Source organism: Ursus arctos, unplaced genomic scaffold (assembly GCF_023065955.2).
Source record: "Ursus arctos isolate Adak ecotype North America unplaced genomic scaffold, UrsArc2.0 scaffold_33, whole genome shotgun sequence".
In the NCBI taxonomy this organism is placed as follows: Eukaryota; Metazoa; Chordata; class Mammalia; order Carnivora; family Ursidae; genus Ursus; species Ursus arctos.
In genome coordinates, this window is record NW_026623019.1 from 1,880,618 (window position 1) to 1,902,463 (window position 21,846).

General features: G+C 42.5%; 1 protein-coding gene and 1 long non-coding RNA gene across 5 annotated transcripts in view; one reads left to right on the forward strand and one right to left on the reverse strand.

Annotated features, from left to right (window-relative positions):
- Positions 1-21,846, forward strand: part of SPIN1 (spindlin 1) — a 77,001-nt gene that overhangs the window by 15,245 nt on the left and 39,910 nt on the right. Inside the window, exon 1 of one of the 4 annotated variants that reach the window (XM_026519182.4) lies at positions 18,935-21,819. The exons of the other annotated variants lie outside the window; for them this stretch is intronic. The gene's annotated coding sequence lies outside the window, so the exon portion shown is untranslated. Of the gene's footprint in view, positions 1-18,934; positions 21,820-21,846 lie in introns of those variants that run through there. 4 annotated transcript variants of the gene reach the window in all.
- Positions 1,356-13,579, reverse strand: LOC130542377 (uncharacterized). The gene is made up of 3 exons (XR_008956917.1): positions 13,497-13,579; positions 12,052-12,228; positions 1,356-2,741 (listed from the first exon to the last, which is right to left on the reverse strand). It is a non-coding gene; the product is annotated as an uncharacterized LOC130542377 (long non-coding RNA).

Below are 21,846 nucleotides of genomic sequence, written 5' to 3' on the forward strand. Positions count from 1 at the left end.
TTCCATGGCGATTCCGTGTCTAAAAAGTGGGAGAAAATTGGAAATGTTAGAGAGTCCTACCTAGCCACATAGTAGAGGAAACTAGAATTCAGTTCACTGGTAGGAAACAATTAACAGACTGTAATTTGATATCCATAAAGGTGTATTATTTGATATACTTTATCTCTTTATATCATTTCCATTTCTATTAAAAATAAGAATGTAAGACTAATCTTGCAGATTAAGTCTAGTTTTGATAAACTTGTCTTGATTATTTGTGTAAGTGCAGGAATAATAGGGTTTTGACCATGAAGGCTCTTTTTAAATCTGCTTCGCTGGAGCTTTTCATAAGGAGTCTCAGATTGAACTTTAAAAGTCTCTTTAGGCTAAAAAGCCAAGCCAAGGACTTGTCTAATTGTTTCCTGTCATAGGGAGAACAGACTTTTTTTTTTTTTTTTTTTTTAAGATTTTATTTGAGGGAGAGTGCACACAGGCAGGAGGAGGGGGAGAGGGAGAAGCTGACTCCCCTCCGAGCAGGGAGCCTGATACAGGGCTCGACATCATTACCTGAGCTGAAGGCAGACACGTAACCAACTGAGCCACTCAGGCGACCCGGCAGAACAGATTCTTACTGAACTTATGCAGACACGTACATTGTCAACCTTTGTTATAAAGATATATGTTACTAAGTTGCTGCTAAGTCATAGAAAGCTTAAAAGAGAGAAGAAAAGGGGGTCCTTTAAATCAGGAAATCAAAACATTAAAGAGCCAGCAATGTCATAACAATCATGGTCATCTTTATCAGCTTATCCAGCCTCCTGTAATTACTTTTTTGTCTTTTGTTAATAGTTTTATGAATTCATCAGTTTTTGCATCAGAGTTTTAGAAATTCTTACCCCAGTTCAGTTTTATGATTTTAAGAGTTTCAGAAATCTTTATTCTGGAGCACTTGTCAGGGTCTTTTCCATGAATTTCCTTGAAGATGAAGCATTTTTGTAGGCACAGTTTTGTACAAGCATCCGAGTAAAACAATAACTGTGACAAAAGACTTAAAATTTGGTGATGGTTAAAGGTCAGATGAGACATTATTATAATGTAATCGACAGGGGGGTTTGATTATTTTTTGTATTATACAGCAAGACAATAGCTGAAATGAAAGCTTACAACGTGTGCCAAGACATTTCAGATTTTTAAGATTTCCGTATAATTTCCGGAACATTTATAATGTATATATGTAAGTACATCAAAAAAGAAGGGTTAGATTTTTATTTGATAATGCTTGCCATACCTGTTTCAGTGCACTTCATTTTATTGTGCTTTGCAGATACGTGTTTTTTTTTTTTTTCTCCTTTTTGGCAGATTGAAGGTTTGTGGCAATCCTTTGTTGAGTCTGTTGGCACCATTTTTTTTTCTTTTTTAAAAAGTTTTTTTTAATTTTTTAATTTTTATTTATTTATTTATTTTAAAGATTTTATTTACTTATTTGACAGAGAGAGAGACAGCCAGCGAGAGAGGGAACACAAGCAGGGGGAGTGGGAGAGGAAGAAGCAGGCTCCCAGCGAAGGAGCCTGATGTGGGGCTCGATCCCAGAATGCCAGGATCACACCCTGAGCGGAAGGCAGACGCTTAACGACTGAGCCACCCAGGCGCGCCAAAAAGAGTTTATTTTTTAAAGTACTCTGTACCCATTGTGAGGTTCAAACCCCCAACCCCAAGTTGCATGTTCTACTGATTGAGCCAGCTAGGTGCCCTGGTGCCATTTTTTAAACAGTATTCACTTGGTTTGTGTCTCTATGTCAGATTTTGATAATTCTCACGGTATTTCATACATTTTCATTAATGTGATACTTGTGGTGGTGATCTGTTACCATTGATCTTTGATTTTACTATTGTAATTGTTTTGGGGTTCTGTAAACCATGCACAAATAAGGCGGTCAGCCTAATTGATAAATGTTTTGCATGTTCTGACTGCTCCACTGTCTGGCTGTTCCCCCATCTCTTGCTCTCCCCTGAGACACAACGGTATTGAAATTAGACCAACTACTAGCCCTATAATCTCTACGTGTTCAACCAAAAGGAAGAGTCACATGGCTCTCCCTTTCAATCAAAAGCTAGAAATGATTGAGCTTAGTGAGGAAGGCATGTTGAAAGCTAAGATGGGCTGAAACCTAGGCCTCTTTCACCAGTTAACCAAGTTTTGATTGCAAAGGAGGTTTTTGAAGGAAATTGAAAGTGCTACTCCAGTGAACACACAAATGATAAGAAAGTGAAACAGCCTTATTGCTGATATGGAGGAAGTTTGGTCTGGATAGATGATCAAGCCAGCTACAACATTCCATTCAGCCAGAGTTTCACCCAGAGCAAGGCCCTGACTCTTCAATTCCAAGAAGGCTGAACGGGGCGAGGAAGCTGCAGAAGTTTGAAGCTAGCAGAGGTGGTTTCGTGAGGCCTCAGGAAAGAAACTGTCTCTGTGACATAAAAATGCACGGTGAAGCAGGAGGTACTGATGTAGATGCTGTAGCAAGTGATCCAGAAGGTCTAGCTGAGAGATTTACTGAAGAGATCTCCGTTAAACAACATGTTTAGTATCGGTGAACTAGCTTTAAAGTGAAGGATGTTATCTAGGACTTTCATAGCTGGAGAGAAGTCACTATCTTGTTAGGGACTAATGCAGCTGGTGACTTTAGGTTGAAGCCAGTGGTCATCTACCATTTTGAAAATCTTAGGGATCTTAAGTATGCGGAGTGTATTCTGTCCATGCTCTGGAAATGGAACAAAGAAACCTGGGGTTAGTATGTCTGTGTACAACATGGTTTATAGAGTATTTTAAGTCTACTGCTAAGACCTGTCAAGGAAAAAAGTCTCCTTTCAAAATATAAATAACTGCTTGTTGACAGTGCACCTGGTCACCCACGAGCTCTGATGGGGATATCCAATGAGATTTATGTTTTCATGCTGGTAATACAACATCCATCCTGTAGCCCATAGATTAAGGAGTAATTTTAACTTTAAGTATTGAAGAAATACCTTTCGTAAGGTTATAGCTGCCATAGATAGTGATTCTCTGATGGGTCTGGGCAAAATCAACTGAAAACTTCTGGCAAGGGCTCACTACTCTAGATGCCGTAAAAAACGTTGTGATTCATGGGAAGAGGCCAAAATGTCAACATCAACAGCGGTTTGGAAGAAGTTGATTCCAACACTCATGGATGGCTTTGAGGGGTTCAAGACTTAAGTGGAGGAAGTCACTGCAGATGTGGGGGGAAACAGCAAGAGAACCAGGCTCAGAAGTGTGGCCTGAAGATGGAACTGAACTTCTAGAATCTCATGATAAAACTTGAACAGATGAGGAGTTGCTTCTTATGGTTGAGCAAAGAGAGTGGATTCTTGAGATGGAATCTACTGGTGAAGATGCCGTGAAGATTGTTGAAATAAAAACAAAGGATTTAGAATATCACACCAGTGTAGTTGTAAAATAGTGGCAGGGTTTGAGGGGATGGACTCCAGTTTTGAAAGAAGTTTTGTGGGTAAAATGCTACCAAACAGCACCACATGCTACAGAGAAATTTTTCCTGAAAGAAGAGTCAATCCATGCGGGAAACCTCAGGGTTGTCTTATTTTCAAGAATGACCATAGTCACCCAGCCTTCAGCTGCCAACACTGATGGATTAACAGCCATCAACACTGAGGCAAGATCCTCCACCAGCAAAAGATTACATTGTTAAATTAATGTTTTCTTTTTCCTTTGTTCAGAATTTGATTTGGGGAAGTTTATTAAAAACATCAAAAGCTTGGGGCACCTGGGTAGCTCAGTTGGGTAAGTGTCTGCCTTCAGCTCAGGTCACCATCCCAGCGCTCTGGGTCTGAGCCCCTCTTTGGGCTCCTTGCTCAGCGTGGGAGCCTGCTTCTCCCTCTACCTCTGTCTGCCATTCCCTCTGCTTGTATTCTCTCTTTCTCTGTCAAATAAATAAAATCTTAAAAAAAATGTCAAATGCTTTAAAACATTTCATCAAATAGGATTATAGTTTTTTGTGAAGCCATATTTCATTATCTGTTCAACCAAAGTGACGGTGAAAAGATTTCAGTGGTAAGTATATGTAAAGAAACCCCCACAAAGTTTAGCTGTTTTAATAGAGAAAACATTTTTCTAAGAAGTGAAAGACCTGTTAAAGACAATGTAGAACACAGGAAATTATTCTTGTAAGTTATTACATTAAAGGCAGAGAAAAATCTTTGTAATTTCTTATTAAGAACAGAGCAGTAGTCTAAAAAGAAGCTTGTCCATTTAACAGAAAGCCAAATTCCAATCTTGTAGTAGGGTACTTTTGAAAACAAAATAATTCTTTTTCTTCTTCTTCTTCTTTTTTTTTTTTTTTTTTAAGATTTTATTTATTTATTGGACAGAGAGAGACACAGCAGGAGAGGAAACACCAGCAGGGGGAGTGGGAGAGTGAGAAGCAGGCTTCCCCCCTGAGCAGGGAGCCCGATGCGGGTCTCGATCCCGGGACTCCAAGATCATGACCTGAGCCGAAGGCAGACGCTTAATGCCTGAGCCACCCAGGAGCCCCTTCTTCTTCTTCTTTTTTTTTTAAACTTAAATAGTTCCATCCTAATCTTACCTTGACTACACACAAAATATCTTTAAGATTCCTTTTTCCACAAATCTTCTCCAAGTTTCTATATCTATTTAAATTTTGTTCTGTTTTTTCTTTTTTCCCCCTTTTTCTGGGATAATTGTTTTATTTAAGGATAAAACTGTTTCCTTCAACAAAAATGCACCTCCATTCCTTATATATCTTTTTTCCTTAACAGAAACCATAGATCCTAGTTCTTGTATACATTTTCTTTCATCATTATTTCTAGTAGTACAAATCTGTGTAAAAAAATACTTTTTTGGTGGTTTGCTGGCAAGTTGGCAGAGTAGGAGGGCCTTAGGCTCCCTTGTCCCATGGATACAGCTAGATAACACAACATCCTAAATAACCGAGAAAATGATCTGAAGACTGTCAAACTCCACAACTAAAGTTAGCGAAAATGCCCCATCAAAGAAGGTAGGAAGGGTGAAGATGTGGTCTGGGAGTAAAACAGACTATGGCCATTTGAGGTGTGGAGGGAGCTGGTGGCAAGGAGAAGGGCAGTAAACAGACTTTCATACCAGGGAGCCCGGAAGTGGGGAGGATGAATCCCCATAATGTTTGCCTTTGAAAGCAGGAGGGCCTGAATTTGTGAGTTCTTGTAATCAGCAAGACTTAAAGCCTGGAATTTTAAAAATTAGCAGGCTTAGCTCAGAACCTGGAGGGAGAGGGCGTTAGTAAGCTGAATCCCCATCATTAAAGAGATAGCATGACCAGCAGCGGCCTGAGCAGATGTGGCATAGAACTAGCAGTTTGAAAAACACTGGTGGCAACTGGGAGAGTGATTTGCTCATTTTGAAGTGTGGCCCAGGGAGACAGTGATCATAGGGAACCTCCCCCCCCCCCCCGTGGTGTGGCAGATCTGCCCTTCCCAGTCATACTCCCATCAGTCCCAATGCTCTGGGCCCCTCACCTAGAAAACCAAGACAAACCCTGCCAACACCACATCTCCTGATCTGCACATTTTGCATGATGTGTTTGGGTGCAGGTCTCATTTTGTAAGCAGACCACCTCACTCCTTGTTAAAATGCATCCCACCCCGCTGGGGACCAAACACTACAAGCAATAGGCAAAGAGAGCCTCTGCAGACAACAGAACTAAAGGAAAAAGTGCCCAAGACTTAATAGCAGAGCACACGCAACACACGTGGGAGACACTCCCTGAAGTGCCAGGACCTGGGTAATGGGATACTGCACTGCCAGACACTACAAGGTTTCTTCACAAGGCTATTATCAAAAAGAGAGAAGTAACTGACTTTCCTAACACACCGAACCAGACCTAGAAAGACAAAATGAGACCGAGAAACATCTCCCAGATGAAAGAACAGGATCAAACCACAGCAAGAGACCAAAGTGAAATGGGTAGAAGTAATATACTTGATAGGGAATTTACAGTAATGATCATAAAGGTACTTACTGGACTTGAGAAAAGAATGGAGGACATCGTGAGACCCTTGACACAGAGATAAAAAAAGAACCTGTCAGATCAAGAACCCAATAAATGAAATTCAAAGTACAGTTGATGGAATGAATAGCAGGCTAGGTGAAGGGGAGGAAGAAATTAATGACCTGGAAGACAGAGTAAAGGAAAGTAACCAAGTTGAGCAAAGGAGAGAAGAGAAAATTATGCACCTTGAGACAAGTCTTCGGGAACTTAGTAGCAGCAACAAGGTAATGACGTTTGCATTTTGGGATCACAGGAGAAGAGAGAGGTAAGGGGGCAGAAAATGTATTTGAAGAAATAATAGCCAATAACTTTCTGAATTTGGGGAAGGAAGCATCCAGATCCAGGAGGCACAGCGAATCCCTGGAAAATTGAACCCAAAGAGGTCCACACCAAGACACATAGTAATTAAAATGACAAAACATAGCAATAAAGAAGAACATTTAAAAGCAGAAGGAGATAGCTATATACAAGGAAACCACATAAGGCTATGAGTAGATTTTTCAGCAGAAAGTTTGCAGGTTAGAAGGGAAGCGGCATGTTATATTCAACGTGCTGAAAGAGAAACATTTGCAGCCAAGAATATTCTATCCTGCAAGGCTATCATTCAGAGTAGGAGAGAGAGAGTTTCTCAGACAAAAACTAAAGGAGTTCATGAGCACTGAACCAGCCCCACAAGGCATATCAAAGGGGACTATGAATGGAAAGGAGAGATCATAAGGGAGAGTATGAAAAGAAGAAAAAACCAAAAGCAGTAAAAATGAATATTTCTGTAAAAATCAAAGGATTCATAAAATAAAAGGATGTAAAATATGATACCATATACCTAAAATGGGGGGAGAGGAGTCAAGAATGGGTTTAAACTTAAATGACCATCAATTTAATATAATATAGACTGCTATATGCAGATGTCATATACAAACCTAATGGTAGCTACAGGTCTAAAACCAGTCATAGATAAGGAAATATTAAAAGAGATAAGAAACCAAGTATATCACTAAAGAAAGCCAACAGTCCATGAAAGAGCAAGAGAAGAAAGGATCAGAGAAAATCTATAGAAACAGCCACAAAATAAGTAAAAAAGTCAATACATATCAGTAGTTATTTTGAATGTAAATGGATTAAATGCTCCAATCAAAAGACACAAGGTGATAGTAGGTTAAGAACAAACAACCCATCTATATGCTGCCTACAAGACACTTCAGATCTAAAGACATCTGCAAATTGAAAGTGAGGGGATGGAGAAATACTTATCATGCAAATGGATGTCAAAAGAAAGCCCGGGTAGTAGTACTAATATCGGACAAAATAAACATTAAAACAAAGAGACAAAGAGGGATACTATATAGTAATAAAGGGGACAACTCAACAAGAGGATATAACAACTAAAAATATTTATGCATCCAACATGAAAGCACCCAAATAAATAAAAGTTAACATGTAAAGCAACTAATTGATAGTAATACAATAATAGTAGGGGACTTTAGCGCCCTACTTACATCAGTGGACAGATCATCCAAACAAAACAAGGAAACAGTAACTTTGAATGTCATGCTGGACTAGATGGATTTAATAGACACATTTAGAACAGTCCATCCTAAAAAAGCAGAATACACATTCTTTTCAAGTGCAACGTGGAATATTGTTCAGAATAGATCACATATTCGGCCACAAAACAAGTCTCAAATTCAAATCGAAGTCATACCATGCATCTTTTCTGACCACAATGCTAAGAAACTAGAAATCAACCACAAGAAAAAATATGGAAAGAACACAAATACATTGAGGTTAAACAATGTTCTGTTAAACAGTGGATCATCCAAGAAGTAAAAAAATAAATAAAATTACAAGGAAAGAAATGAACATGAAAATACAATGGTCCAAAATCTTTGGGATGTAGCAAAAGTGATTCTAAGAAGTCTATAGCAATACAGGCTACCTTAAGAAGTGAGAAAAATCTCCAATAACATAATCTTACACTTAAAGGAACTAGAAAAAGAACAAACAAAACCCAAACCTAGCAAATGGAAGGAAATAATAAAGATTTGAACAGAAATGAATGATGAATAGAAACTTAAACCCAGTAGAACAGATCACTGAAACTAGGAGCTGGTTCTTTGGGAAGATCAACAAAATTGATAAGCTTCTAACAAAGTTCATTAAAAAAGAAAGAACCCAAGTAAAAATCACTAATGAGAGAGGAGAAATACAATCAACACCACAGAAATACAAACAGTTGTAACAGAATATTATGAAAAATTATATACCAACAAATTGGACAGCTTAGAAGAGATGAGTAAAAATTCCTAGAAACCTATAACTTACCAAAACTGAAGCAGGAAGAAATAGAAAATTTGAACAGACTCATCACCAGCAAGGAGATTGAATTGGTAATAAAAAATCTCCCCAAGAATAAACGTCCAGTACCAGACAGTTTCACAGGTGGATTCTACCAAACTTGTAAAGAATTAATATCTGTTGTTCTCATACTACTCCAAAAAAGTAGAAATGGAAGGAAAACCTCCAAATTCATTCTGTGCGGCCAGTATCACCCTGATAGCAGAACTGGTTAAAGACGCCAGAAAAAAGCAAACTACAGGCCAATGTCTTTCATGAATAAGGATGCAGAAATCCTCAACAAGATAGTAGCAAACTGTATCCAACAATACATTGAAGAAATTACTCACCATAATCAAGTGGGATTTATTCCTGGGATGCAAGGGTGGTTCAGTATTTGCAAAACAGTGTGATACCTCACATTGGTAAGAGAATAAAAACATTTTATAGATGCAGAAAAAGCATTTGACAAAGTACAGCCTCTATTCATGATAAAAGCCCTCAACAAAGCAGGTTGAGAAGGGAACATACCTCAACATAATAAAGGCCATATATGAAAAGCCCACATTGAAAATCATACTTAATGGGGAAAAACTGAAAGCCTTTCCCCTAAGATCAGGAACAAGACAAGGATGTTTCCTCTCACCATTTGTATTCATCATAGTACTGGATGTACTAACAACAGCAGTTACAGAATGAAAAGAAATAACAGACATTCAAATTGGTGTGGAATAAGTAAAACTCTCACAATGTGCAGGTGACTGCAAATGGTATATGATATGTATCATAGTATATATATATAATACTATATATAGGAAACACTAAGACTCCACTGAAAAGTACTGGAAGTATAAATGAATTCAGTAAAGTCACAGGATATGAACACAGACATGAACAGACATTTCTCTGAAGAAGATATCCACGTGTTCTACAGACCCATGAAAAGATGCTCAGTATCACTCATCATCAGGGACATGCAAATCAAAACTACAATGAGCTATCTCCTCACACCAGTCAGAATGACTAAAATAAAAAACACAGGAAACAAGTGTTGATGAGGTTGTGGAGAAAGGGGAATCCTTTCACTGTTGGTGGGAATGCAAGCTGGTGCAGCCACTCCAGAGAACAGTAGGGAGCTTCCTCAAAAATAGAACTATCTTACGATCCAGCAATTGCTCTACTGAGTATTTACCCAAAGGGTACAAAAGTCCTAATTCAGAGGGGTACATGCATCCCAATGTTTACAGCAGCATTATCAACAGTAGCCAATTTATGGAAACAGCCCAGGCGTTCATCAGTAGGTGAAGGAATAAAGAAGGTGCTGTTTGTATACTATGGATTATTACTCAGCCATAAAAGGAATGAAATCTTGCCATTTGCAGTGATGTGGATGGAACTAGAGAGTATTATGCTAAGTGAAATAAGTCAGAGAAAGACAAACACCATGCGATTTCACTTAATATGTGGAAGTTAAATGAGCAAAGGGGAAAAAAGACAAACCAAAGAACAAACCTACCATAGAGAACCCAATGCTGGTCACCAGTGGGGAGGTGGGCAGGGGATGGGAGAAGCGGGTAATGGGGATTAAGGAATGAAAATCATAAAGATAAGTAAACATAAATACCTTTTGCTGACAGTTGCAATTTTATTAGTTCAGATGTTCTCAATTTATAAAACTTATAAAACTTATGACTCTTGCCTAGAAATGAAATTTGCAAGGCAGTTGTTAGAGTTCACTCTTAGAGTATAACAGAAGTGTTTGTGTATTACATGGAACGGGTATAAATTCCTGGTACATAGTTTACGTGAACCACGTGCCTTTTGTTGATGACAGGATGAGATTGTGTCTGCAGCTTCTCCTGACCTTGCTCTGCTGGACTGGGAGTGATAGGACAGGTGGGGACAGGACAGGTGGGGGCTGCAGATCCCTCATTATTGCTGAGAGGGAGAATCAAGATTTGAAAGGTGGGTCAGCAACCTCTAAACTGATAGCAGAGCTGTAAATACTGGGGAGCTGCCCCCAGAACTCACAGCCTTGCAAGTTCAGTTGGCCCCTGAACAAGGACTTTGAACCGCACGGGTCCCCTCACGGGCAGGGGTTTTTCAGTAAATAATATAGGACAGTACTATAAAAGTATCTTTTCTTAACGACTTTTTTTTTCCCTAAAGATCTTATTTATTTGAGAGAGAGAGAGCATGCGCACACACAAGCAGGGGAGAGGGACAGAGGGAGAGGGAGAAGCAGGCTCCCCACAGAGCAGGGAGCCCAGTGTGGGACTCGATCCCAGGACTTAGCTCAAGACCTGAGCTGAAGGCAGATGCTCAACCAACTGAGCCACCCAGGCGCCCATCTTCTGACTTTCTTAATGACATTTTCTCTAGTTTACTTTATTGTAAGAATACAGCATATTATGCCTGTATCATACAAAATGTGTTAACTGACTATTTACGTGATTGGGAAGGCTTCCAGTCAACAATAGCGATTACTGGTTAAGGTTTTGGGGAGTCAAAAGTTATACATGGATTTTTGACAATGCTGGCAGTCCCAACCCCAGTGTTGTTCAACGGTGAACTGTAGTTATAAGAAATAGGAGAAATTCTTTTAAATACAGATTGTTGCCTGGCTGCAAAACTGAAAACACAAGGCAAGAACATGGGAGCCTATCAGAGAGTGTTTGCAGCCTGGTCTTGGGGGGCTGTCACTGTGTGTGTGCAGGACAGAAAGAGTGGTGGTTCTTATATTGGTCTTTCCAGTTGGCTGCATGGACCTTTTTGTTGCTCAGTATACTGTGGTATCAAAGCAGTGGCTTTCAAACATGTGGGATCATTCCACAGCAAAAAATACAATGTGTATTTTGGCCCAGCACATACTATACAAATATATATATATATCCATATAAGTAAAATAAAAGTCTAATAAACTGACATGTACTTCCTGTTTTCAGTGTATGCCATGCATGTACTCTTGGCACTTTTTGAAATTCTTTTAGTTATCCATAGATAAATTTATAATGAATTTATAGGTTATATAAATTGAATATACATATTATCCATTTATGTATATAGGCAGCTACAAATAATGTGTATATTTCCTATTTATTTCTTGAAAGATTTTATTTACAGAGAGAGCAGTGGGGAGGGTCGGGGGGGAAGAGAGAGAGAGGGAGAAAGAATTTCAAGCTGACTCCACAGTGAGCATGGAACCTGACCTGGGGCTTGATCCCAGGACCTTGAGATCATGACCTGGGCTGAAGCCAAGAGTTGGATGGTCAACTGACTGAGCCACCCAGGTGCCCCTATATTTCCTATTTAAATAAATGTTGATCACAACTCACTAAGGGTCTGTAACCACAGTTTGAGAAACAGAAGTTAACAGTAAATTACTCCACACTAGGAGGAAGCTCTAGGGAGCCCCACTGCCCCCCCCCTGCTTTGCAGGGTGTGCCTGCTGCCTTGTGGACACACGGTGTGTGCACAGTTAATTTGTGCCGTTACTCTAAGTGTTCTCATGGTTTCTCTGGTGCATTTTTCACTCTCAGCCCCTTTTCCAACTTTTAACAGCTCTTAACTTCGCTTTCTGGGGAAAACCAGGAGGCGGGCGTTGTGAGCAGTCTGTCATAATGTTAGCATCCTAGTAGATTAGTAAACTGATACATACATTCCAGAATTCCTGCTTCAAATTTTTTCGGGGTGCTTGGGTGGCTCCGTTGGTTAAGCATCTGCCTTTGGCTGAGGTTGTGATCCCAGGGTCCTGGGATCGAGTCCCACATGGGGCTCCCTTAGCAGTGGGGAGTCTGCTTCTCCCTCTGCACCTCTCCTTGCTTGTGCGCTCTCTCTATCAAATAAATAAATAAAATCTTAAAAATTTCTTTCCAGTGTGGCATGAAACATGTTTATTAACAGAACCAAATATTTTTTGTTTCTATAAAAATTAAAAAGTCAGAATTAGATAAACAGGTTTAACATTTAATGTTTATCTAACGTGGAAATGATTTAAATATTCAGTGAACATCCATTAGTTTAACAGAAAGTTTGTTCTTATTTACATTTATTTAAATTGCCTGTTTCTAACAGGCTTGTATTAGACATTAAATAATTAACCATCATCTTAATTGTTTTCTTGTTGATATATTCTGTAACCTAGAGACACTATGAGCTTACTTGATCAGTAAAGCTGGGTGGGAAAGTTTCCAGTTTGCATTACGTTCAATATTGGTAACTCTGAAGACATGCCTGTTTTTGTTAAACCAAGAAACTTAAACTAGCTTTTATTTATCAGAGTTTATCCCAGATCAAATGAACTTGAAGAGTGTTTGGATTAGTACTATGTTTCTGAGAGTATACTTAATTTATATAAATGCCTAATTTTCTTTAAGCTAATTGAATAGAGCCTTTAAAGTTAATTCTGGCAATACCGTGCGGTGGTAAAAATATATCACCTCAACAACATGGACGTAGGCGTCATAAACCTACAGATAGAGATCTTACAGCTTTTGTTTCAAAAAATTTTAGTCATGTGTCAGATACAAAACTCAGAAGCACAGTTGGATCCAAATTGTGTTTTTGGCAGACGGACCAGGTTGAGGTCGTTTGCTCAGATGGCCAAAGATTTTACTAAAGATTTTTTTTGCATGCTGTAAGGATCCTTTTAGAACTGTTTTTGAAGTCATTTTTGTATTTTCGAAGCTTCTGCATACCAGTCAAACAAAGCATTCATTCCATTGTTGGTCTCAGAGGTTTGGGATCCTCTTTTCCGGGTGCCCCCTAAGGTGGACTCAGCTGGAGAAAGGTTCCCGGCAATGGCCATTACAGTTCCAGGTTACCCAAAAGTTTACCTGTTTTTGGAGAGAGGCCCAAGAGCCTGGTCCAAGGACCAGGTGGAGCCTGTTCTCCTTTGGATTCCCTAAAACGCCTTAACTATGAGGCCCTTCGTTTCTAGCAGCTGTTCCAAATCACCGGGAATCATGTGTTTCCCCCTCTGAACAGGATGGGTGACTTACCGAAAAGTTTCAACAAAGGGAAATAGAAACCAGAAAGCAAAGCAGGGACAGAAAGCAGGTGTGCACAAGAAGCTTGGAGAGCTCAGAACCCGGGGAGACGTACCTTAAAATTGCAGGGTCGGGGAGAAAGCAGGGAGCTCAGTGGGCTCTGAGCGCACCAGCACCTGTTTGCTGTCTGGCCTCAGAGTCACTGGGAGTCTTGTTTGCATTCCATTCCTGACCCCATGAAATGTCAAAGGCTCAAAATAGCCAAAGTAAGACCAGTGAATCACTGCAGTAGCAGTTAGTAAAAGTTTATCATGCACACTCTGAGACAACAGTTTGCAAACCAGGAGCACTCAAACCAGAGCATGGAGTGAGGCTGGGGGGTAGATGGTCATAAAACAGCTCATGTGTATTCTTCCCAGGGATTGGTCATAATGCTAGAATGTTCTTAAGTGATAGGGAACTGGTTAGTGGTTACCTCCTACCAACCTTGGGAAGCAGTTCACGTTTTGCTTGTGATTTCCAGAGGCACAAGCGAGGGATGACCCAGGTCCAGTCAGTCTTGCAAAATAAGCTAGGTTCAGTTTTGCCTGCATGACTAAACTGGTTCTGTCTGCTCAGGGAAACTTCAAGGCTGTTTGCTGTCTGTCCTTGATTTTAACAAAAAGTTTTCTACCAGTTTCTCTGTTAGGTCTTACCCGTTGAAGCATGATGCTGACAGCTCCTTTATTTTTATTTAATAATTATATTTCCATGTCTTTCTTTCCCCAGCATACTTTGAAGTATGATTTTGCAACTCCAAATACCTAGCAACTTTGTGGGTCTGCTTTTTTCCTTCTTATTTGTTGTTTCTGCCAGTTTTTGTCTCCTTGTAGGCCAGTTTGTATGTGTGCACATGTATGCCCATGCAGATTACATTTTAAAAATTGTTTGAAATAATCTGGAGTCCGGGCTGGTATTCCTAGGGAAGATTTATGCTTGCTTCTGCCAGGCATCTGAGGGAGTCTGGGCTCCCCCTCAGCTCCGTATTAGGAGTACAGATGACCTACAGTCAGACCGCGGTTCTTAGCCTGGCTTCCTACCATACCCCAGCTCACAGCAGCCTGGGGTCACAGCCCCCTCCTCCCTTTGATGGTCCCCGAGAGTCCTGGGGTTCTGGTCCTCTGGTCCTTGCCGAGCTGTCAGCCTCTCAGCCGCCCCTTGCTCTCAGTGATCTGAGCTGTTCGGGACGTGGGCTTTACCTCCCTATATCCTGCCCCTGTGAGTGCTACCATCACGTCCTTCACTGCCTTCTAAGTGTGTGTGTGCAAGATCTTGTCATGGAAGTTTCAGTCACATACAGAATTTAAGAGAACCCCCTGACTTTTTGACAGTCCTCTGGGACCGTCTTCCTGGCTCGTCCCGTATGTCCTGCACCTGACCTGGAAGTAGCCGTTTCTGTAAGAAACCCTGGTTCCTGATAGTTCTTGTTGGGGTATTCTTTTAGATTTCGTTTTGATTTTCTGGCTTTCAGGGGAGTGTTCTCAGTGAAGAGTGCCTCCCTCCCAGGAGTTGTCCGTTCTTTACATGGTGCCTACAGGTGGCCTTGAGAGGTTTCAGTTTCTTGTTGCCCGAGGTGTAGGCAGGTGGTTGTGCTGTGGTCCCCTTGGCAGTCTGCTGAAGCCCGTGGGTACCTTCTTGTCGTGTTTCTGAACACGGTAAATAAGGGATCACGATAGAGATGAGTTATGTTTAAATGGTTGTAAAACTATGAAAATAAATTTGACAGTACATTGGCTTCTTTACTAACGTTAAGTGCAACTTGGTATTAATATACATATCATTAAAATGTTATATTTTAAGATATTTAAATGATGGCTTTTGATGCTCATCACAGAATAAACTGAGGTGGTCTTTGACTTTTCTTCCTTCACCTGCTGGTCAACAGATCATCAGTGAGAAGGAACATAGGGAGCTGTGTAGACCTGTGTGTGCCTACAGTGCCAGCTTCCTGGGTGCGGTCGGATATCCGAGGCCGAGGCTCCGCACAGCTGCCCTCACTGCAGACCCCAGCCCCAAGTTTGGGGCTTCCCACGGTCCTCTTGGATTTGCTGATTTACTGGGACATGTTGCAGAATGCAGGAAAGCACTGTGCAGGCCCTCATCTCACTGAGCTTCCCATCATGGTGCCTGCAGGTAGTGTTTACAAATGAGGGGTTTGTGGCAGCTTGTCAAGCACGCAGTGCCATTTTTCCAACAGTATTTGCTCGCTTTGTGTCTCTGCATCATGTTTTGGTGATTCTTGCAGTATTGCAAATTTTTTCATTTGTTACAGTGATCTGATCAGTGATAATGACTTGCTGAGAGCTCAGATAATGGTTAGTTTCTAGCTATAAACTTTTCAAATTAAGGTATTGTTTTTTGGACTTAATGCTGTTTTATACTTTAGGGACTATAGTACAGTGTGACCATAGCGTTTTTCTGCACTGGGAAACAAAAAATTCATTTGACGTCCAGTGGTCTGGAGCTGAAGGTGTGCGTCTGCTTGCAGTCCAAATCAGGACCAGACGTGAAGGGAAACAAACACATAGGGCGAGGTCTCTGAGGTTCTGAGTGGGCAGCTTGTAGCGCTCTTCGTGGAGTCCGGAGCGTTGCCTACCTTGCATGTGGCTGTGTAGCTGTATGTGGAGTTGGAGCATTGCTGACCAGGGAGCCCACTTCAGCTCCATGTCCAGAGTTTTATTGGGGTTTCATCATGTAAGCATGGTTGATGGATCGTTGGCTCTCAGGTTGAATTGACCATCTAGCAGCTGGGTTGCCTTCATGGGATTCTGAGCCTCATTCCTCCAGTGCCATGATTGGTCTTTCTGATGTGACCAACCCCATTCTGAGACGTCTTGTTAGCACACATCATCTAGGGGCCACCATGAATCACAGACTCCTGTCACTCCAGAAGCTCCAAGGATTTAGGGGGACTCTCCCTGGAATTTGGACCAGGGCTGGCCCAGCTCTTTGTCTCAGCATCACCAGTTCTGTTTTCACAGTTGGAGGACTGCTGACCCAACAGCTGGTCCCCTCTGTTTGGGTCTTGTCTGTGGCAGGCCACGTAACATGATTTAAAAGTGTTGATAAGCTTAAAAGTGACTTTGAGATCTACAGCACATGCAGCGGGAGGGACAGACTGCTTCCTCTGAGGAAGTCAGAGGTTTTAGTAATACTGTGGTTTGTTGCGTATGTTCATGGAGGAGGGAGGTGCTGTCTTGAGATGAAGGTTACAGATGTTTCCCCCATCCAGATTCACGGCACCTGTGCATTTTGTCCGTGCTTGAGAGCTCCTGTATTAGAACGTGGTATTTACATGTGTATGGATTTCAGCTGTTCGGTAATTCTGCTTACATTGATATATGAGAGTTTGAGGCTCTGGAGGCCTTCAGATAGCCACTTGGTATTATAGCCAAACACTGGATAATTAGCAATACTTCATTCATATTAAGCCCTTCATTTTAATCTTGAGGTTTGAGCCAAAGGGACAGCCTGCAGTAGAGGCCTCTGTAATGTTGTCTTTAGGTACCATCTGTTGGACTTTACTTTTTTTTTCCCCCAAAGATTTATTTATTTCAGAGAGAGAGCGCGCACGCAAGCGAGTGGGGAGAAGGGGCAGAGGGAGAGAGAATCCTTTTTTTTTTTTTCCTTTGGGTTTCAATTTTTATTTTTTATTTTTTTTATTTTAACGTTTTTTTATTATGTTAGTCACCATACAGTACATCCCCGGTTTCCGATGTAAAGTTCGATGATTCATTAGTTGCGTATAACACCCAGTGCACCATGCAATACGTGCCCTCCTTAATACCCACCACCAGCCTATCCCATTCCCCCACCCCCCTCCCCTCCGAAGCCCTCAGTTTGTTTCTCAGGGTCCATAGTCTCTCATGCTTCATTCCCCCTTCTGATTACCCCCCTTTCTTTATCCCTTTCTTCCCCTACTGATCTTCCTAGTTCTTATGTTCCATAGATGAGAGAAATCATATGATAATTGCCTTTCTCTGCTTGACTTATTTCACTTAGCATTAAGGGGGAGAGAATCTTAAAGCAGACTTTGTGCTGACTGTGGAGCCCAATGTGAGGCTAGATCTCATGACCTTGAGGTCATGACCTGAGCTGAAATCAAGAGCCACCTGCCCAGACGACTGAGCCACCCAGGCGCCCCTCCATTAGACTTCTAGTAAATTCTAGGAAGTAAATTTCCAGTAAACCTAGGAAAGTTCTCAGTTGTACTCCAGTGGGTTTTCCCCTAGATTTATGAAGTAAAACCATTGATTCTTTTTCTCTCTTAATTTTTTATTGTGAAAAATTCCAAACATAGAAGAGTTGAAATAGGCAGTTGAACATTGTATGTTCCCCATCTAGATTTAGGAATTACAAACATTTTGCTGTTTTTTTAATTTCTTTTAATTTTTTATTTTTTAAATTAATTTTTAAAAAGATTTTATTTGTTTGACAGCACGCACACGAGCGCACAAGCAGGGGGTGCAGCAGGCAGAGGGAGAAGCAGGCTCCGTACTGAGTAAGGAGCCTGATGTGGGACTCAGTCCCAGGACCCTGGGACCATGACCTGAGCCGAAGGCAGACGCTTAACGACTGAGCCACCCAGGCGCCCCTTTTCTTGTCTTTTTTAATCCATTTGAAAAAAATCACATCTTAGAAAATAAGTTACAGACCTTTGAGCACCTACAGTAAACCTGTGTCGTTACCAGTTCCAAACTTGCCTTTTCTCCCCCCTGCTGTTTTTTCCCCAACCTTTTTTTTAAATGAGATTTTCCTTAATTCATTTTAGAGAGAAAGAGTGTGCATGTGCACATCACAGGTGAGTGGGGAGCAGGGGGAGAGGGAGAATCCCAAGCAGGCTCCACACCCAGCACAGAGCCGGACAGGGACTTGCCCATGATCCTGAGATCATGACCCAAGCTGAAACTGTCGGATGCTCAACCCACTGAGCCACCCAGGCGCCCCTCCCTGAGACTTTTTTAAATGAAATTTTCTGTACACAGAAAACTTGCAGCTGTAGCTGAGTTATATTGTATACCTTCCATTGAGATCCATTCACTAGTATTTTGCTGCACTAACATTTTTTTGTCAAGCCATTTGAAAGCTTGGAGTAAATTGCAGACGGCATGACACTTCTTACAACAGGGATATTTTTCCTTATAACGATAATATTGTAATTAATGTTATTTAGTATTTAGGTCCTGTTCAGATTTTAGCTGTAGATCATTTTTCACATGTTTGTGGTCGTGCACGTTCCTCCCACCCATGTTGAACCATCTGCTGTCTTAGCACAACTTGTTGGCAGCCCAGACTTCAGCTCACACGGGACGTATTTTGGCTGTTAGTGCTCCTCTGTACTTTTCCAGTAGTGGTCCCGGTGTTGAGACCTCTTTGGGACTTAACATCTTTGCTTAAACAGTTTTGGAGATTTATTTCCTTCTTATAAATAGCACTGTTTGATGATAACAGCTGGCCGCAAATACTTTGATGTGTAATTTCTGTTTTGTTTTTATTACTCCTTTTATATCTAAAATGTGAAAACACTCATTTCTTATGCTGTCTGGAAATAGGACATAGTGGTGCTCTCTTCCTTTATGGGAACGGTGCATGTGTTTACTGTTAACATAGGAGGTTATCTCGGCAGTGCTCCTTGCACTCTGCTCTTTGTGCTCGAGCTGCGGTGTGCCTTGTGCTCCCTGTGGTCCCTGTGTGTGCCTCCTGGTGGCCGTGAGGCGTCTGAGCGGACGCTCCTGCAGCATCCTGTGACGCACAGTGTGTGCTTTGGGACAGTGTTTTTCTGTGACACTGTTTGTGAGAATCTTGTCCCCTTTAAGATTACTATGGAAGGAGAATTTCGAGTTTGAAAACTAAATTAATGACACATTTTAAAGATTGTTTAGCAAAATTGCAAGCCTGGATAGTTGGCCATGTTTACTAAAGATGGATTTAGCAGGGGAAAATCCAGGATCTTTTCTTTTCCAGCTTTTTATTGTGAAAAACTTCAAATTGAAGTAAGAGTTCAAAGAGTAACATTAGTATGTCCCTCACTTAGATTCAACAATTAGTAGTTTATAGTTTTCATTTTATTGTGTGTGTATATTTCATTTTTTTTCCTGAACCATTCGAAATTCACTTGCAGACCTCTGGCAGTCTGCCTCTAGAAATCTATGTGTTTCCTGAGAATGACTGTATTTGGGTGTGCAACCCCGGTGTCACAGGTGTGTGAGGGGCCAGCGGTAATGCCACAGTGTCCTTGAGTTTCTCCACTTGTCTTCAGCGTCTCGTGCAGCTTTCCCCTCCAGATTGCGCGCTCAGGGCCCCTTTAGTCCTAGGCTGGAGTCGTGCCTGGACGTCGGGGAGTGGGGCCTCTTTGCCTTTTAGGCTCCCGTGTCGCCTGTGTTCACTGTAAACTGGCCATGAGGTCCAGAGGCTTGGGGGAAGCGTTTCTGACAATGCTGTGTCAGCGACGGCACCCCTGGGGGCTGTGAGGAGCGCCTGGCTCGCGTGAGGGGCGCTGGCCTGTGTGGCCGTGCTCTGTGGTCCCTTGGCACCCTTCACCTCGTGACAGCCGCGTCCGTCGGGCCTTTCCAAACCTAGGACTGCCTTTCTGTGGTCCGTGACAGCATTTTCTGTAATACTTGAAAAAAACTTACAATTCCCACTCTCCTAGAAATAACGAGATTTTACAATGTCAGCATTTAAAGTTTTTTTAAAAAAAATTTATCTTCACTTTGTCTCGTTGACTAAATTAACCACTTAATAGAGTGACTTAAGGTCAAGGTATGTTTAAAAAGGTTTTTTTTGAACAAGTTAAGTTTTTCTCTTTCTGGTCAAAAGAGTGAGATTTGTTCTGGGAAAGTTTTTCCAAGCATTATATGGCCTCTGTGGGAACGAGCAAAGCCAGGGGTGCGTTACCGCTGGGTCGTGTTTGCCTCTTGCTCGGCTCCCCTTTCTCTCTGGACTCACAGGCATCAGGGTAAGTTCAGGCAGTTGGAATATTAACTGCCTCTCAAAAATGGGGAAGGACTTTGATCTAACATTTTGCATTCTTAGATTGTTCTGAAAGCTCCTTGTAGCCTTCCCGCACTGCAGCTCCTCCTTCAGCTGGTGCCTGCACTGTTCAAAGTGGAACAGGCCTAACACGTTCCTCCCGGCAGCCCGCCGTGCCACGTGTGCAGTAGGAAGCATCACCGGAGAAGGCCGCACACTTGAAGACCTCAGGCAGCTGGGTTCGCATGTTCTAGAACCAGTTTAGCTCACTAGGCTACAGTACATTGACATTTGTGCAGATTCAGCTGTTCCTCAGTCTTCGAGGTAGTTTCGTGCAGAGCCCGCAGGGGTCGTGGGGCGTCTCCAGTTGGGAGATGGTGCATCGTTTGTTGAGCGCTGCCGAGAATGCTCTGACGGGAAGGCAGGAGCCGGTAGGGAAGGCAGGGGAGCGTGGAGGGCGCCATCAGGGTCAGGTGGTGTGAGGGTGAGCCGTCCTCTCTTGTGTGGGGCTGGCCCCCTGGCAGATGGCAGCCTGACTCCCGAGGCGTGGACCTCTGTTGCACACTCATTTGAGGTGGGAGGTTATAAATTGGTTGGTTATGCCTAATGGCATAAGCTGTGGGCACTGTAGGCGGGGAATTGGGTCAGGGTTTTGCCACGAAGGTGACAAGGCAAGAAGGGTGAGAGAATGGGGCAAAGCAGGGGAGCAGCTGTTGTGGTTGATGTTTAAGGAGTCAGAGCAGTTAGGAGGGCAGTTAGTCCCCGAGGAAGACCACGGACAGTGGCACAGTGGTGAGGCCATAGAGGGAGGTAATGGTTGCAGCAGGGAAGTGTGGGGTGGGAGTGGCCGGGTAAGGGAAGAGGGACGATTGGAGGTAGTTTGAGTTGAGGTGCTTGGAACGAGGATTCTGGAGGTGTGGTAGTCCTTGGTGATGAGAAGGTGCAGGCTGTGACCCTGGAGGTCAGGGGCGGGGTTGGGGGGCAGGTGGCTTGAAAGGAGGGTGTCAGAGACCTGAGGGGCAAGCTGCAGAGGCATTGTTGCAGAGTACGTGGTGCAGAGGAGAGTGGGATGGGGTCCTTGGGCCGCCAGAGGCGAAGATGTCAGGCCAGGATGCCCGCCACTCTGTGCTGTGGCTGTGTGGCTGTGTGGGTGGCAGGGTGGGGAGCTGGGGGGGTGCCCAGCGGCATTCTGCCTTCTGGAAGGCAGGGCCCCGCGGGGCTGGGGAGTCTTGTGGATTAGTTGCTGAGGGAGCTGGCGTGGCTGGTGCTGAACAGGTTCGGGGAGCGAGGCTCAGTGGCGATGGGTGGCAGCCACTTGTCAGGCAGCCTCGGCGTGAGCTCCTCAGGCCTTGCATGGCGAGGCCACAGAGCACTGGAACCTCTTGGGGGAAGAGCTGTGTCCAGAAGAGGTGCTGCTCCTGGCTGAGGTGTGCACTGTCCCCTCCTTCCTGAGC